Source organism: Chanodichthys erythropterus, chromosome 3 (genome assembly GCF_024489055.1).
Source record: "Chanodichthys erythropterus isolate Z2021 chromosome 3, ASM2448905v1, whole genome shotgun sequence".
Classification (NCBI taxonomy): Eukaryota; Metazoa; Chordata; class Actinopteri; order Cypriniformes; family Xenocyprididae; genus Chanodichthys; species Chanodichthys erythropterus.
In genome coordinates this window covers 26,779,258-26,795,545 of record NC_090223.1, presented here as the reverse complement: position 1 = coordinate 26,795,545, position 16,288 = coordinate 26,779,258, and the positions used below count along the sequence as shown (strand labels likewise).

The 16,288-nt window shown below is 43.7% G+C and overlaps 1 protein-coding gene across 1 annotated transcript in view; it reads right to left on the bottom strand.

Moving 5' to 3' along the window:
* The window catches only part of LOC137010397 (protein shisa-8), an 86,326-nt gene that overhangs the window by 7,922 nt on the left and 62,116 nt on the right, over positions 1–16,288 (bottom strand). The window lies entirely within an intron of this gene.

Below are 16,288 nucleotides of genomic sequence, written 5' to 3'. Positions count from 1 at the left end.
CATGGGTTCAGTTCTCAGGGAACATGTGAACTAATGCCATGGATGCACTTCTATTCACTAAATAAAAGTGTCTGTTGTATAAATTTAAATGTAGGCTGCTCTTGCATAAGGTTATCTTAATGTTTTATGTAAGTGTACTGCAAAAATTGATGACAGTTAAAATACTAAAAATCCTTAAAACAAGATCTGTTTAAGCAGCAATGCATAAGATATTAAGACAAGTTTTCAGAGAATATACAGTCTCTTTTACCCTATAAAACCTACTGTATAATATTTGATATGCAAATTTCCAATGCCTCTAAATTATCAACATGATCAAAGCTTTGCTGAATGAGTTTTTAGAATTTATTATAATTTCATAAAGCTATGGGAATGTCTGCCATATAAATATCAGCAACTGCACCAGTTTCCTCCTCAAACTCCATAGTTTCTTATATATCATGTTATGTGAGCCATAAAAGCCTGATAATCAACAAAAAACACATATGCAATTTTAGATTCTCTAAATTCAATGACATGTTCCATTTAAAATATATATATATATATATATATATATATATATATATATATATATATATATTGCATATGTCAGGTTTTACAGTTAACGTGTATTTTGTTTTGAGTATAAACAATTAAAAAAAAAAAAAAAAAAAAATCTACCAGCACAATAAGACAAAATACACATATATTCAAACCAAGCCTGTCTTGTGCAATGTCAGTTCTCAAATAAACAAACCTTGTTTAAAGGTTTTTCTAGATATTTTAAACTGCACAAAAAAAAAAAAAAGGTTTAGTCTTGTCTGGTGCATTAACGTTGTCTCTGATGTTTCTTTTAAATTTCCTTTGGAGAAATAAAATACACAATTGTTGAAACATAATACAAGTGTAGAACTGTAAAATAGATGTGGACAACAAAGCTCAGATCAGTTAGTCTTGGAGGAATTTGATGAGAAATGTATGTGAGTTCATATAAAGGACAACAGTGAACATCCACCCACTTTTTTTTTAGCAGTTTTGGTTCTGCATGTTTTTCCCCCATTTATTTTCTTCAAAGGCATTTCAAAAAATAGTTTTGTCCCTATTATCCCCCTTTTTATAAGATGTAATGTAAGTCTCAAGTGTCCACAGATTGCATCTGTGAAGTTTCAGCTCAAAATACCCCACAGATAATTTATTATACCATGTTGTAAATACCCATTTTTGAGTGCTAACAAACATGCTGTTTTTGTGTATGTGTCTTTAAATGCAAATGAGCTGCTTATTAGAATTGTCAAAACTGGCGACTTCGGTACCACGTCAGTACTGAAATTTTAAAAATGTGACGCTTTGAGCGATTGGTAAATATCTCTGGCTATTGTGTTGACACGCTGATATGTCTGTGATTGGCTACAATGATCAACATTTCAAACGTTGTAAATAGTCATCAATGACGCTCTTCACTGAGCGCTTACACAGGTACAGGAGCGTTTGAAAGCAGGCATCTATCGCGGACCGGTCCACTGATAGACACCTTTTTTCAAATGCTCCCGCTTTCAAAACTCTTTCAAATACAAACACTTCCATGTGCTTTCATGTGTTGATCATTGTAGCCAATCACAGACATGTCTGATGAGTGTGTGAACACAATGGCCAATCAGAGGTGTTTACGAATCCCCTCAACAGCGCTCAAAGCATCACATTTTTAAAATTTCAGTACCGATTGGTACCGTAATCAGTACTTTTGCCAACTCTAGAGCTGCTGCTCCCCGCCCCAATCCAGAATAGCGCTTCCTTCATTCCCAGCTCCTGCATGCTTTGGATACTCTGTTAAATACTAACAAGAACTTTCATCATGAAAGTTTATTATCTGCATGCATTTTAAAGCTATATCAGCTGAAACTTCTAATTTATTGTTTTCTGAGCGCACACATCTTGTGAGTAATATTCTAAGTTCTCTTTCATGTTTTATTGTGCTTAAAGCTGCTGTCCGCAATTTTTCCTCTTTGTCGCCATCTCTGTTTGAAACCTGCGATTGCAGTCATATGCGGAACAGTTATCTGTATGTGCGTTGTGCGTCGGCACAGCTCGTCAGCGCGGATGAATCTAATGTTTGCTGTCAGTCACCGCACCGGTGTGGATACTGTACTTCAGAATCACAGATTCTACGTCTTGAAAGTATGACCAATATAAGAATTTTCACTGGAAAATATCATCTAAACATGTAAGTAACATTTCTGCCACTTTAGGCCTACAATAAATCCCGCTGCCAATGATGATTAAATCTAACGATGGCTTAACTCGGATCATGCCAAACCGTGCAAATTATTATTACTGTTATATTGTTCTCAAATTGTTAATGTTAACAACATCAGCATTACGTGACTGTGTATTTAGTGTGTATTAGCGTTACCTGTAGATTTCAATTTCTGTATCCACTCCACAGTCCAAAGTCTTTTGCTTTTTGGCTACGGCTGAATCTCCAGCTGTCACTGATGATTGGATCATTTGGATCTTTCTGGATTACAATCCGCCATCAAAATGATTAGTTTAATTATTTCAGCTGCTGTGAGAAAAGGCTATAAATGTGCCACTACCGGCAGCATCCTCACATGCCATTACTGACTAGCCTCTCGACGGGACTCCTTCTTTCTGTTTACGGACATAATGACACACAGACGAAATGCTGCATGCTCAAATTTCCCGTGGAAATCCGCCATGTCGCTCTTATTATAAATCATTATTACAAGCTTACTGTTGTGAATCGAGACAAGATAGTTAGATAGTTTTGAACACTGGCTGGTTATGTACTTGTTCAAAAGTTGATTTTGGATCATTTTTAACCAAAAAAAGTTGCGGTCTGCAGCTTTAAACTGTCAAATACACACAAGGTTTTCAAAAACATACAGTTGTTAACACCTATAAAGTTCACATAAACACAGTCAGTTATATCTGTGAAAGTAAACAGCAGGACAGAAATTGCATGTGTATGTTAGATCTGTAGTGCATTCTCTTCAAAAATTAAACAAATCCACTGCGTCTGCAGCGTCTCAGGTGTCGGAAGTAAATGAAGACTGTTATGTTCACTCTTACATCCAACAACAAAACACCTCAACTGCTTATTTGATATCCTCGTCGCTACAGCTGCTCCGGCATCAAGAAAATGGTGGACAGTGTACAACTCACTCAAGGCGGGGTCTATGCTAATACGGCACTGTCCGTCAACAGTTGTGGGTGGGGCCTGTGCAAAGTGATGTCATTTTGTAGAGAATCTGTGAACGGCTTGTTCTGAGACTCTGCTTATGATTTATGGGGATTAAAAAAGGAGTGGGTACATTTTTATCATTATATGTAAAAACCCAATTTAAAGATGAATTTTGTAAAATAGGTCCCCTTTAAAGCAAAACCAACCAGCTCCAATATAAATCACAAGAAAGAAAATAAAAAGGTACATGTCTATGTACTTAACATCTTTTAATGTGAGAACAAACTAATTATGATATAAAGTATTGCTAATTACATCGTCAAATCAGAAATGACAGTTTAATAAAAGACTACTGACTATAAAAAAGACATTAGAATCCACCCATTGTTGATTCGAATAGCAAACAACTCTTACTGCATGCAGTGCAACAGACTTTTAAAAATGGTGGTTGAAATAAAATGCTGCAGAGACAAACAATCAAAATGCTGTGTGAACTCAACCAGTCAGCATGTTCAGCGCTCAAGTCCCACCCCCAAAAGTTCCTGAACATTGATAAAGTACTACCTTGTGAGCAGGGACTTTCTAAGGGGTACATTTTTACCCGGAACTTCATTTAGTTCCTGGGGGAAGTTCCAGTGGAAATGCTTTACTATTACTATTATACTGCTTTACTATTCAAAAGCATCTTTACAGACAATTGAAAAAATGGAAAATATAAATGTTTATTGAGAATGTACATTTTGATTAAGTCAAGCTTAATGTGAGATTGTGGGTAGTGCAAATCTGAGTACAGTTTGAGCCATTGTTGAGATCTCTTCTGAAATTGAAGGAGACATGCGAGCATTACACACAATGTAAAGGTGCCGAAGAACATGTTTTCAAAAGATGTAATATAAGTCTTAAGTGTCCCCTGAATGTGTCTGTGAAGTTTCAGCTCAAAATACCCCATAGTGTTTTTTTTATTATTTTTTTTAACTGCCTATCATTATAAATACGCCGATTCAGGGTACCCGGCCCCTTTAAATCTCGTGCTCCACGCCCCAAGAGTTTGCGCTTGCCTTGAACAGCATAAACAAAGTTCACACAGCTAATATAACCCTCAAAATGGATCTTTACAAAGTGTTTGTCATGCAGCATGTCTAATCGCATAAGTATAGTATTTATTTGGATGTTTACATTTGATTCTGAATGAATTTGAGGCTACGCTCTGTGGCTAAAGCTAACATTACACACTGTTGGAGAGATTTATAAAGAATGAAGTTGTTTATGAATTATACAGACTGCAAGTGTTTAAAAATGAAAATAATGACTGCTCTCTTGTCTCCGTGAATACAGTAAGAAACGATGGTAACTTTAACCACATTTAACGTACTCGGTTACTAACGTAACCTCGGTTCCCTGAGATACGGAACGAGTACTGCGTATGGGGAAAGGTCTCCCTTTTTCCCCGCTGCTGAAGCCTTTTTCAATAACGCAGTGTAACTGCACCGTCATTGGTTCACTCATAGACAAGTTGTTGAACCAATGGCGGCGCGGCATAGCTGCGCGGCCTATGGCGACAAAGCGCGCGAATATTCCCGCCGAAATGGGCGGGGTATAGGGCTATATAAGCAGGCGTTTCGCCATAGGATTTCAGTGTCAATCGACTGAAGCGACGACCCTGAGCCGCAGCCTCGTGGCACGGCAAGTGACGCAGTACTCGTTCCGTATCTCAGGGAACCGAGGTTACGTTAGTAACCGAGTACGTTCCCTTTCGATACTTCACTCGTACTGCGTATGGGGAACGAATTCAACCACGCCGTGCCACGGCTGGGAACGATATAGCTTGCATTTGGCCACCCAGAGGGGGCAAAAAGGACAAGCGGAGGCAAAGCCTAACCGAACCCATGGTTACACTGAAGGAAGATACTTCCTATGGTGGCGTGAAGCGGGACCTGTTGGAAGCCGCTAATCACACCGACAGGACCCGAGCTTGTAAGGTCGGGACATCGAGGTGATAGAACCTGACAAAGGTGGACGGCGAAGACCAGCCGGCCGCCTCACAGATGTCTTGGATGGAAACTCCGTTGGACCAAGCCCACGAGGAAGCCATTCCTCTAGTGGAGTGGGCCCTGACTCCTATGGGGCAATTAGTGCCCAGTGAGGAGTAGCACAGGTTAATAGCATCCACTATCCAACGGGAAATGCGTTGTTTCGAGACCGGAGACCCTTTGGTGCGGCCGCCAAAACAAACAAAGAGCTGATCCGACAGTCTGAAAGACAGTGATCGGTCTATGTAGGTCCTCAATGCCCTGACTGGGCAGAGTAGCTGCAGCTCTGGTTCGTCCGCCGAGGGAGGAAGAGCAGAGAGCGAGATGACCTGAGCTCTAAACGGAGTTGAGAGCACTTTAGGGACGTAGCCATGCCTAGGTTTCAGAACGACCTTAGAGTCACCAGGCCCGAATTCGAGGCATGCAGGGTTCACAGAGAGGGCCTGCAAATCGCCAACACGCTTTACCGATGCTAGTGCTAGTAGCAGAGCGGTTTTTAGTGTTAGGGGCCTGAGGTCGGCTGAACCCATTGGTTCAAATGGGGCTCCTTTCAAGGCCCTGAGGACCAACGAGAGGTCCCAGGAGGGAATAGTGAGAGGGCGAGGAGGATTCAAACGCCTAGCACCTCTCAAAAAACGGATCACGAGCCCGTTTCGTCCCACCGATTGGCCAGCAATAGGAGCGTGGAACGCTGCAATGGCTGCTACGTAAACCTTAAGCGTGGAAGGGGAGCGCCCCATTTCCAAGCGTTCTTGGAGGAAAGACAGTATGGAAGATACGTCACTCTCCACAGGGTCTATGTTGCGTGTTGAACACCAATCAACAAAGACTGACCACTTCTGGTCGTAGAGGCGCCTCGTAGATGGGGCTCTAGCCTGAGAAATGGTATTTAGGACGTCCTCGGGGAGGCTAGTCGGCTCCCATCGAGGGACCAGAGGTGCAGAGCCCAGAGCTGCGGCTGTGGGTGCCAGATTGTTCTGTTTGCCTGAGAGAGGAGGTCCCGTCTCAGGGAATCGGCCACGGGGCTCTTAGAGAGAGCCTGAATAGCTCTGAGGACCAAACCTGGTTCCTCCAGAGCGGGGCCACCAGAAGGACTCTGTGCTGGTCTTCTCTGATACGCCTGATGACCTGGGGGATCAGTGCGATCGGAGGGAAAGCATAAAGGAGCGTGCTGGGCCATGTGTGGGCCAGAGCATCTACTTCCTTCGAGAAAAATGTTGGGCAATGAGAGTTGTCTTCTGAGGCGAAGAGGTCTACCTCTGCCTTCCCGAAGAACTCCCAGATCGTGAGGACCACTTGGGGGTGGAGCATCCACTCGTCGGAGGGGGATGTTGCTCCGTGACAACATGTCCGCACCCAGATTGTTCCTGCCAGGAACATGAGTCGCTCTGAGCGACTGAAGCCTCGGAAGAGCCCATTCCAGCAGTCGTTTCGCCAGAGCGCATAAGCGGCTGGACGAAAGACCGCCTTGGTGGTTCAGGTATGACACCACCGTCATACTGTCTGACCGAACTAGAACATGACGTCCCGTCAAGTAAGCCTGAAAGAACTGAAGGGCTTTCATCACTGCTAGCATCTCTAGACAGTTGATGTGTAGATGGCTTTCCTCGTGGCTCCACGAGCCGAAGGCCGGTCTGCCCTCGCACACAGCGCCCCAGCCCAAGTTGGAGGCGTCTGTTGAGAGCACCGTCCTCCGTGAGACCGCCTGTAAGGGGACTCCGCGTTGGAACCATACTGGATCCATCCAAGGTTTCAGGGCTAGAAGACAGGCCCGATTGACCTTGAGACATAGGCGGCCGTGCCGCCATGCGCTGGGAGGAACCCGGAACTTCAACCAGTACTGAAGAGGCCGCATCCGAAGAAGGCCTAGCTGCAGCACCGGGGAGGCGGAAGCCATCAGCTCTAGGAGCCTCTGTAAAAATTTCAGAGGGAGATAGGCTTTGTTCGTGACAGATGCCGTGAGCTGCTGAATTGCCAGGGCGCGCTCTGGCGAGACTACTGCCGTCATACGGACCGAGTCGAAAACTGCTCCCAGAAACGAAATTCGTTGAGTGGGGCATAGCGAGCTCTTGGCTAAGTTGACCCTGAGACCCAGGCATTGTAGATGGCTGAGGAGCACGGATCTGTGGCGTTCCAGCTCGTCTCGCGAACGGGCTAAGATGAGCCAGTCGTCGAGGTAATTCAGAACCCGGATTCCCATCTGTCTCAGAGGGGAAAGCGCTCGCGTCCATGCACTTGGTGAAAGTGCGGGGAGCCAGAGACAGCCCGAAGGGCAGGACCGTATATTGGTATGCCACCCCTTCGTATGCGAATCTCAAGAATCGTCTGTGACGGGGGGCTATCTGGATGTGAAAATACGCATCCTTCAGGTCCAGCGAGCAGAACCAGTCCTCGGGGCAAATGTGCGCGAGGATCTGCTTCAGCGTCAGCATTTTGAACTTCCGTCTCATGAGGGAGTGATTCAAAAGCCTGAGGTCTAGGATGGGTCTGAGACCGCCATCCTTTTTGGGACTAGAAAGTAGCGGCTGTAAAAGCCTGTCTCGCTCTCTGACGGAGGAACCATTTCCACAGCTCCTTTTTCCAGCAACGACATGACTTCGGCCCGGAGGACATGAGCGTCGTCCGGATTGACCGATGTTTGAAGCACCCCGGCGAAGCGGGGGGGGCCGTCGTGCAAACTGGAGCGAGTAGCCCTGGTTTACGATCCCCATGACCCATTCTGACACATCGGGGATGGCCTGCCAGGCCTCGGCCCGAGTGGCTAGGGGTTGAATAATGTTGGGTGACAGACCGCCGTTGAGAGGGTCGTACACCGCGAGGGGTGGAAGAGGAAATTTGCTCTTTTTGTGATGAGGTAAAAATTTGTCCGCCGTGAAAACGGCGTTTGGAGTGGGCGCAACAGGTGTGGGCCCAGCTGTCACTTGGAGTATGTTTCCCACGCCCGGAAATAAACGAGGCGGAGGGGAAATTACCCGTGGGAGCTTTTGGGGTGGTCCGGTCGTAACGGGACGGTCCCCATCCTCTTCCTGTCCGACGAATCAGGACGACTTCGGAGGCACCGGGTCCAGCACAATCCTGGGCCGGGGTCCCTGGCGCCTCGGGAAGGGAGGGCGCTTCGCAGGGCGCGAGCGCTGGCGATGCTCCTGGGGCGGCGCTGCCTGTGTTGCAGGTGGGGCTGGTTTGTTCTGCTGAGCCGGCGCAGTCCTGGGGCGGCTAGACGCAGAAGCGGAGCTGGAGCGCTTAGGCAAGAAATGCCTCATAGCCTGAGACGATTTCTGCGCGGCAGTAAAGCGCTCAGTGAAGCCATCCACTGCAGGCCCGAAGAGACCAGAAGGCGAGACCGGGGCGTCTAAGAAGGCCGTCTTGTCTAGGTCTTTGATCTCCGTTAGGTTGAGCCACAGGTGGCGCTCCAACACGACCAGGCTGGCCATGGAACGACCGATGGCCTGGGCCGTAGCCTTCGTAGCTCGCAGGGCAAGATCCGTGGCGCTGCGGAGATCTTTGAAGGCTGGCGCGTCGATTCCAGACTCATCCAGAGAGCGGAGGAGTTTGGCCTGGAATGCTTGAAATATGGCCATGGTGTGGAGCGCAGAGGCAGCTTGGCCCGCCGAGGTGTAAGCCCGTCCAGCCAGAGTAGAGGTGGTCCGACAGGGCTTGGAAGGAAGGGCCCCTTCGTCTTCCAACCCACAGCCGCGGGAGGACAGAGGTGAGCAGCCACCGCTTCATCTAGGGGTCGCAAGCGCTCGTCTCCCTTCCCCCCGCCGCCGTCGACGGCGGTGAGGGCGGAGCGGTGCGTAGTGTGGAGGCGGGCAGAGTAAGGAGCGCGCCACGACTTCGTCAGCTCTTCGTGGACCTCAGGAAAGAAGGGCGCTGAACGCTGGCGAGGTGCTTGGCGGCGGCCTGGCAGAAACCATTCGTCCAGGCGGCTGCGAGACGGCTCCTCTGGAGGGGCCCACTCGAGGTCCAGCTCTTCAACGGCTCTAGACAGGATGCGGAAGAGCTCGGCATCCATGCCCTGGCCATGCTCGATGGGTTCCAAGGGAGGCGGTGGAGCGGGGTCTTCCGGCTCGCCAGCCCATCCTTCCGCTTCGGAAGCCGCAAGAGACATGGAGTCGTCTTGTTCGTCGTCTGTTCCCCCGAATGAGACGAGGTCACTCGCTTCTGCGGAGGGACGCTGCTCAGGGCGAGAGAACAGAACTGGAGAGAGTTCCCTGGGAGGAGAGGGCGAGGCACGCGGGGGCTGGGCCGGCGTGAGCTCGCTCAACTCCTGGCGCTGAGTCGCTCTACCCCGCTGTCTTTTCCTCGCCGGACCGCGGGAGGAAGGAGACGGGAGGGCGCGAGCGGCGAGATCGCCCTCAGTGAAGAAGGCGACCCGCGAGCGCAGGGAAGCGAGACTCATGCGTACTCGCAGTGCGGGCATGAGTCTCCAGCGAGCGCGCCGTCTGCGTGGGGCTTGCCCAGGCAAGCGACACACTCGCTGTGTCCATCGTCGTCGTGCAGGGGGCCCTGCAAGTACCACATGAGTGGCGGGGCATCGTGAGACGCCGCTGCCGTGGAAACGGCAATTGGGTGGCTCTTTTAGAGCGGCGAGGGCCGCGGAAGCTCTTAAAGCGGTGAAAACCGCTGGAAATCGCTCTTTAGAGCGGCGTTTAAGCCGCGGATGAAGCTCTCAGGCGGCGCGCCGGATGGCGGCAGGGGACGCACAGGAAGCGGCCGGAAGCGGGAAGCGGGAGGCGGCGGCTCGGCGACGGCGCTAGAAGCTGCAGTCCGCGAGGGCGCCGGCGCTTTCTTCCACCGGCGAGTCCAGGCGAGTCCGCTGCGGGAGCCTCTTCAGACGGCGGCGAGAGCAGAAGGCGGCGAGCTTCTTCGGCTTCAGGCGGAGATCAGCGAAGAGAAGTAGATGTCGTCGCTGAAGGAGAAAACACTGAAATCCTATGGCGAAACGCCTGCTTATATAGCCCTATACCCCGCCCATTTCGGCGGGAATATTCGCGCGCTTTGTCGCCATAGGCCGCGCAGCTATGCCGCGCCGCCATTGGTTCAACAACTTGTCTATGAGTGAACCAATGACGGTGCAGTTACACTGCGTTATTGAAAAAGGCTTCAGCAGCGGGGAAAAAGGGAGACCTTTCCCCATACGCAGTACGAGTGAAGTATCGAAAGGGAACAGTACATTAGAAACAACTGAGATAAAGAGATCATATTTCTTTCTTTCCTATGGGCATGTTTGTTCATGCATGCAATTTATGTCCATTTCTGAGGCGGATGTTTGTTAGACTGCTGTATACGCGATTATCTGCGGTCTATATGCTGTGCAGAGGTCACTAAAGGTTATTTAGGACACACCTCCTGTGTCCTCCCCTTTGGGCGGAGATGTGTGGACACTGACCCAATTCTGTCAGATCACTATGTGCTTGTGTGTATATGCACTTAACGTATGTATGTTAGTGTAATTGCATATGCGTGCTTTTAGTGTGGCAGGAATGATCGTTACTCCACATACACCAAAACTCACATACACACAGTCCAGTTACAATTAAATCCCCAGGTTATATCACAGCAAATGGACGCAGGTCACGAACAATAGTTCATGTGCACATGTCATAGGCATTGGGTTTATTGACACTGTCTGACACATTTTAAAAGGGGTAATTGTGCGTATGCAATCACACATAGAGTTATGAAAAGTATGTTTCTATTTTGCAGTCCAAATATGCTTTCAAATGTGATTTCTGTATATATTTGTGTGTTTGTTTGTTTACTTTTCACAGCCTGATGAATTCTGGTCATTTTGAAAATGACAATTAAATATTGCAGCACTAAAGGCTAATGATATGTAAAGAACAGCACTGACATTTATTTTGGTTACTTTGGTGTTTTTCCCATTCTTTTTCTCCACAGGGATTACAAACAGTTATTCAGTAAAAGTTCAAAGCAAGGGATCAAACCAGCAATCTCCAAGATAAATCATAACCTTACACACTTTGATTTGAAACTAAAGAGTATATTAAAATCAGGAAAAATAAGTCTTTTGTAATGATTAAACTACAATCCCATGAAGCATTATGAATGATGCAATCAAATAAAAAATATTGGTACAATATAAAACTATCAATTTACAGGCAGTCTATTGAAGGGGTAGATTCTGGAATCCACTGCTGCTTCAATATATAACTTTTAAGTGATTTATAGTCAAGTTATTAACCAATATTTATTCTTCTAAATATTGAAGCATCTTCAAACATAGAGAATAATGATGAATATTGTCTGTTCCTCTACCGGGGACTTCAACGGACTTCAGCCTTGGCTGAAGTTATCTATGTATCTGTGTATGTGCGCTAGTATCCCTTGTTACAATTTGCACCCTGGATGATGGAATGACTTGTTTTTCCTGACAAATTGGCACTAAGAAGAGCAGTTCTATGACCTTGGAGAGTCACTCCATGCCTAAACCAGGGTTTTGTTGTCATCTGTATAATCTATGGAGACATGCTTCTGTCTATCAATCCATCTGTCGATCATTTCTAACTTTAAGTATTTCTTATCCAATCAGAATCATTCAACCTGAAGTAATAACGTAGTTAGTGGACTCAGGTAGATTATAATTGCTGCTGAATTGAATGTGTACGCAGAGCAGTCTATGAACTCCTTCCTGAGTATTGAAGCTGACCTCTGCTGATGAAACTGCAAACTATCCTTAAAGGGTTAGTTCACCCAAAAATGAAAATTCTGTCATTTATTACTCACCCTCATGTCGTTCCACACCCGTAAGACCTTTGTTCATCTTCAGAACACAAATTAAGATATTTTTGATGAAATCCGATGGTTCAGCGAGGCCTGCATAGACAATGGTACTTCCTCTCTCAGGATCCATTAATATACTAAAAACATATTTAAATCAGTTCATGTGAGTACAGTGGTTCAATATTAATATTATAGAGCGACAAGAATATTCTTTGTGCGCCAAACACAAACAAAAACGACTTTTTAACAATAATCTTTAACAAAAAACTTTTTAACAATAATCTTTTAACAATAATCTAGTGATGGCCGATTTCAAAACACTGCTTCAGAGCGTTATGAATCTTTTAGGTCGAATCAGTGATTCGGATCGCATGTCAAACCGCCAAACTGCTGAAACCATGTGACTTTGGCGCTCCAATCCACTTATTTAATTCGTAAAGCTCCAAAGCTTCAAGAAGCGGTGTTATGAAATCAACCATCACTAGATATTGTTAAAAAGTCGTTATTTTGTTTTTTTTTGCACACAAAAAATATTCTTATCACTTTATAATATTAAGATAGAACCACTGTACTCACATGAACTGATTTAAATATGTTTTTAGTACATTAATGGATCTTGAGAGGGGAAGTACCATTGCTGTCTATGGAGGCCTCAATGAGCCATCAGACTTAATAAAAAATATCTTAATTTGTGTTCTGAAGATGAACAAAGGTCTTACAGGTGTGGAACAACATGAGGGTGAGTAATTAATGACATTATTTTCATTTTTGGGTGAACTAACCCTTTAAATAAAATTTTCTTCAATTTATTTATTTATTTATTTATTTATTTCTGACTCCAGGGCTTCATTCATCATATCTGGACTTTGGGTATTAAATTGTAAATTCCCCTACAATGTATTTTTTATTAACAGTGCATACACATACACACTACCATCTAAAGTTTAGGGTCATTAAGAACTTTTGTTTAAAGAAATTAATACTTTTATTCAACAAGAATGCATTAAATTGATCAAAAGTGACAGTAAAAACATTTTTAGGAAAGATTGCTATTTCATATAAATTCTGTTCTTTTGAGAATTCTAAAATTTTGCTTTGCCATTAAACTAAATTACATTTTATTGAAACGTAAAATAGTAATTACATTTTATTGAAACATAAAATAGTTATTCTTAAGGGCTGTTTACACAGTACTGTTTTCAATTAAAAACAGAAAACATATGCGTTTTGGTCGTTCATTTTCACAACAACAGCATTTTGGGGGCCTGAAAATGCAAACTTTTGCAAGTTTTAGAAAACGATACCATTATTGTCTCTGTGTAAACTACAAAAACATGAATTTGTGTGAGAACAGTGATGTCCTGCGCATGCGTTTTACGTGTTCAGTCTATAGGCGCGTAATGTTTCTTTACAAAGTGACCGCCAACTACTGGCCTGGCATCATAATACAGCATTTTTAGTCATTTTCGCGGATCAATGTGAACGGAAATTATTTTGACAATGTTGTTGTCTGTACATGACACTTTTAAATGCAAAGAAAAAACATTTTTAGTGCATCATTGTCGTGTAATTAACATACCCTGAATTGTAACAGTATTTCAAAATATTACTGCTTTTACTGTATTTTTGATAAATAAATGCAGCCGTGGTGGTGAGCATAAGAGACTTCTCTCAAAGACATAAAAAATGTCCAACCTCAAACTTGAATGTTAGTGTAGTTTCAGCTGTTTGTGTAAGTAGTTTCTGAACTATTTTGTCTTTATGTGTTTGTGTTGATTCTTTGGTGGATTGTTTTCTTTAGAGATTTGTTCAACACCTGGAATTTTCCTATTAAATAAGATTTTTTTTAAGTTGAAAAAATGCTGATGACTTTTACAGAAGCATATACCATTGATTAATTTATTTTTATTTTTTTATCAAATTCTCTGCGGTGAAAATGAATGAGATTTTTACTTTAAGGGACCTGGCTGATGCATTCATTTATTTTGAATATAGTCACAGCTAAAGAACTGTTTCTTCATTGTGTATGCAGCTGTAGCATTGTATTGTCCAATAAGCATTCAGCACTAGTGCTATGTGTTTTAAAATACTTTTATATATTTTATATAGGTTATATCATGTTTTATGCAACTAAAAGACACATTTCTTCTGGTCTCTCTCCACAGTTTCAGTCTTTGCAGTAAAACCTGGCTGATTTAGACCATGTTCTGTCAAACTCCAGGCCAACCCAATCTCATTCACAACAGGAGATTTCTGTCTATTCCTCCACTTTAATTCTCTTTCATCTCTCTCTCTTCATTTCAGTCCTTCATTCATTCACAAGCAAAAGTTTCAAACTAAATTCTCAGATGTAGTTCTGTAATGCTCACCTGAAATGACTTTTTTAACGAATGACTTACAGTACTCTAGCCTTCATAACACGAAAACACCATTTATCATCACAGCCATGAGCATATAAAACTATGTTATGAATTATGTTTTGGTGAAAAAAAAAAAAAAATTATATTTTAAAAACTACTATAAAAGGGTGGAATTTGGTGCCTTTAACTAATACCACATTATACTTAAATATATAAATTTAATAGACATGCATTTCTCTCTGTCTCTTTCTGGATCGTATCATTTGCTGTAACTAGATTCTTGCATCATTCTTCTCTGGGCAGACTGTGTTCTTTAAGGACATATAAAATAAGATATCTCTAACGCTCCACACCAATCTAGTGTTTCTCTCCAGAGGCTTGTTCTAGAATAGAAGTGTCAGACTCCAAATAATTGCAACTGCATTCTTTCTCCGTTTCTTCTGATTCTTGTTTTTTTTTTTTTTTTTTCTCTGTTCGTTAGACTATGTTGGTCAAAGGGTCCTCCTCCCTCTTGCATGTGAAGTGATACTCCAATGCAGGAGTGTCCAATCCTGTTCCAAAACATCTGCCTGGAAAGATGTGTTTAATAAGGGTTGGAGCTAAACTCTGTAGGGTTGGCCTCCTTAATTTTAATGTGCATTTGAAAATGTAATTTTTTGGATGTTTAAAGTACAATAACGGTGTTAACAAAAAGCACCTTTTCTGGGAAGTCTAAACACAGACATTTTCATTCTAGATAGCATTTGATTGGACAAAAATGAGTATAGTGCAGGATAAATAACCAATATTTTGGGTCTTTTTCCTGAGAAGAAAATATTTAAGTTTTAAATGCATATATCTGCTAAAACTTCAGATAAAACTTCATCTTCACCTGTTATTAAGGCCCAAGCCCCGAAACAGCGAAAACGACCAACATGAAGTCAGATATTTTGGTTTGAATGAGGATATTTTGAGTAATAAGGCTCTGAGTTTTTAAGTACTCCTTGTAGGAGATTCATGCAATCACCACCAAACTTGGTCAACATAAAACAAAGACACTGAAGATGCTAAATTGCGAATGATTATAGGATATTTTGAACAGTGTTGCTATGGTGAGGGATTAAATGACAAAAAAAGAGAACCACAAAGTGTCTCATATCATGTAAAATCATTGTATGTTTTAAATTAAATTAAGATTGTATGTTGCCCATCATGCACAGGTTTTGTTAAGCCACCAGGATGGCACCAGGGGTTTGGACCTCTCATCACTGCTTGCAGCTATATTTAAACTTTGAACTTTACAAATCATATATTTTACCTTTTAGTCTATGTACAATAGCTGTTGATGACGGTTGTTGATAGGCTGCTATTACAGACTGGTCTGAAATCGGCTGCGAGGGTAAGTTTTCTGCCAGAAGAGAGAATTCCTGGTCTGTCAGTGCACAATGCCTGGAAGTCCATGCTGTTCCAAGTTCTAGCGCTGGTGGATTGACATTTCGAGCACGAGGCTCTAAACGATATTTCTGCGGTCAGGCTGAAGTTGTAATCTAATAATCTAAACTCCATTACATGCATCAGACTCTGATGAAATCAGACATACAATATAGTGTCTCGCACTGTCCCTGCCCCTCACCCCAACCTCTCACTCTCTTTCTTTTCTTGATTTGTTTGCATATTATTCTTTCATTCTCTCCACTGATTACTGTGAAATTAATAAGCAAGAAATGAAGAATTAAAGATCACAACTCAATCCATCTGATACTACAAAATTTTGGGGGGTGGGGACACTATTTCTGAATGACATCATGTGACATGTTATATATATTGCTTGCCTCTATTCTCTCTGCACTCCATCGTTTGTTCCTCATTGTAGATGATTGGGTGATGGGTGGGCAACCTGCGCTCCTCTCTGGAGATGCGTAACTTAATGAACTGCTAAATGGCAATTGAAATAGTTCCCTGTCATGGCCCCTTTTCCCAATGGGAGTCTGACG